Raw genomic sequence first — 2500 nt, 5'->3', positions numbered from 1 at the left:
CCAACAAAAATAGAAGGATCATGCCTACAAAATTTGGGGCTAAAATCCTTATAAAAAAATTTTAAAAAATCCCGAACCGCAAAAAGTTTCGAAAATCGTGAAAAATAGAAAACGAGTCATCTTCCAACGAAACTTCACGTGAAGGCTTAGGGGACCATTGTATGAATTTACAAACCATAAAAATGGCATTGGCACGGCAGAAATTTGAAGATGTGCCTAAACCCACCAGGGCCCAGCGTGTGCCGATGGTGCTCGAGGCAAGCGCCCGCACCAGGGCCCAGCGTGTGCCGATGGTGGTCGAGGCAACCGCCCGCACCAGGGCCGATAGTGTGCCGATGGTGCTCGAGGCAACCTGTCGCACCAGGGCCCAGCGTGTGCCGATGGTGATCGAGGCAACCTGCCGCACCAGGGCCCAGCGTGTGCCGATGGTGGTCGAGGCAAGTTCCCGCACCAGCGCCCAGCGTGTGCCGATGGTGCTCGAGGCAACCGACCGGACCAGGGCCCAGCGTGTGCCGATGGTGCTCGAGGCAACCTGCCGCACCAGGGCCCAGCGTCTGCCGATGGTGCTCGAGGCAACCTGCCGCACCAGGGCCCAGCGTCTGCCGATGGTGCTCGAGGCAAGCGCCCGCACCAGGGCCCAGCGTGTGCCGATGGTGGTCGAGGCAAGCGCCCGCACCAGGGCCCAGCGTGTGCCGATGGTGGTCGAGGCAACCGCCCGCACCAGGGCCCAGCGTGTGCCGATGGTGCTCGAGGCAACCGACCGCACCAGGGCCGAGCGTGTGCCGATGGTGGTCGAGGCAAGCGCCCGCACCAGGGCCCAGCGTGTGCCGATGGTGGTCGAGGCAACCTGCCGCACCAGGGCCCAGCGTGTGCCGATGGTGCTCGAGGCAACCGACCGCACCAGGGCCGAGCGTGTGCCGATGGTGCTCGAGGCAAGCGCCCGCACCAGGGCCCAGCGTGTGCCGATGGTGCTCGAGGCAACCTGCCGCACCAGGGCCCAGCGTGTGCCGATGGTGCTCGAGGCAACCTGCCGCACCAGGGCCCAGCGTGTGCCGATGGTGGTCGAGGCAAGCGCCCGCACCAGGGCCCAGCGTGTGCCGATGGTGGTCGAGGCAACCGCCCGCACCAGGGCCCAGCGTGTGCCGATGGTGGTCGAGGCAACCTGCCGCACCAGGGCGGAGCGTGTGCCGATGGTGGTCGAGGCAAGCGCCCGTACCAGGGCCCAGCGTGTGCCGATGGTGGTCGAGGCAAGCGCCCGCACCAGGGCCCAGCGTGTGCCGATGGTGGTCGAGGCTGCCGATGGTGGTCGAGGCAACCTGCCGCACCAGGGCCCAGCGTGTGCCGATGGTGCTCGAGGCAACCGACCGCACCAGGGCCGAGCGTGTGCCGATGGTGCTCGAGGCAAGCTGCCGCACCAGGGCCCAGCGTGTGCCGATGGTGGTCGAGGCAACCGCCCGCACCAGGGCCCAGCGTGTGCCGATGGTGATCGAGGCAACCGACCGCACCAGGGCCCAGCGTGTGCCGATGGTGCTCGAGGCAACCTGCCGCACCAGGGCCCAGCGTGTGCCGATGGTCGTCGAGGGAACCTGCCGCACCAGGGCCCAGCGTGTGCCGATGGTGGTCGAGGCAAGCGCCCGCACCAGGGCCCAGCGTGTGCCGATGGTGCTCGAGGCAACCGACCGCACCAGGGCCCAGCGTGTGCCGATGGTGCTCGAGGCAACCTGCCGCACCAGGGCCCAGCGTGTGTCGATGGTGGTCGAGGCAAGCGCCCGCACCAGGGCCCAGCGTGTGCCGATGGTGGTCGAGGCAAGCGCCCGCACCAGGGCCCAGCGTGTGCCGATGGTGCTCGAGGCAACCGACCGCACCAGGGCCCACCGTGTGCCGATGGTGGTCGAGGCAAGCGGCCGCACCAGGGCCCAGCGTGTGCCGATGGTGGTCGAGGCAAACGCCCGCACCAGGGCCCAGCGTGTGCCGATGGTGGTCGAGGCAAGCGCCCGCACCAGGGCCCAACGTGTGCCGATGGTGCTGGGGGCAACCGCCCGCACCAGGGCCCAGCGTGTGCCGATGGTGATCGAGGCAACCGCCCGCCCCAGGGCCCAGCGTGTGCCGATGGTGGTCGAGGCAAGCGCCCGCACCAGTGCCCAGCGTGTGCCGATGGTGGTCGAGGCAAGCGCCCGCACCAGGGCCCAACTTTTGCCGATGGTGATCGAGGCAACCGGCCGCTCCAGGGCCCAGCGTGTGCCGATGGTTATCGGGGCAACCGGCCGCACCAGGGCCCAGGGTCTGCCGATGGTGCTCGAGGCAACCGCCCGCACCAAGGCTCAGCATGTGCCGCTGGTGATCGAGGCAACAACCCACACCAGGGCCCAGCTTGTGCCGATGGCGGTCGAGGCAAGTGCCCGTACCGAAGGGCAGCCTATGCCGATGATGGTCGATGCATGTGCCATCACCATGCGTCATCATGTGCCATTGATGGTCGAGGCCTTGGCCGAAGTTCGAT

This window comes from Durio zibethinus, unplaced genomic scaffold (genome assembly GCF_047325235.1).
Source record: "Durio zibethinus cultivar Kanyao isolate XHJ-2024 unplaced genomic scaffold, ASM4732523v1 HiC_scaffold_3, whole genome shotgun sequence".
NCBI classification, from domain to species: Eukaryota; Viridiplantae; Streptophyta; class Magnoliopsida; order Malvales; family Malvaceae; genus Durio; species Durio zibethinus.
This window is presented reverse-complemented; position numbering follows the sequence as displayed.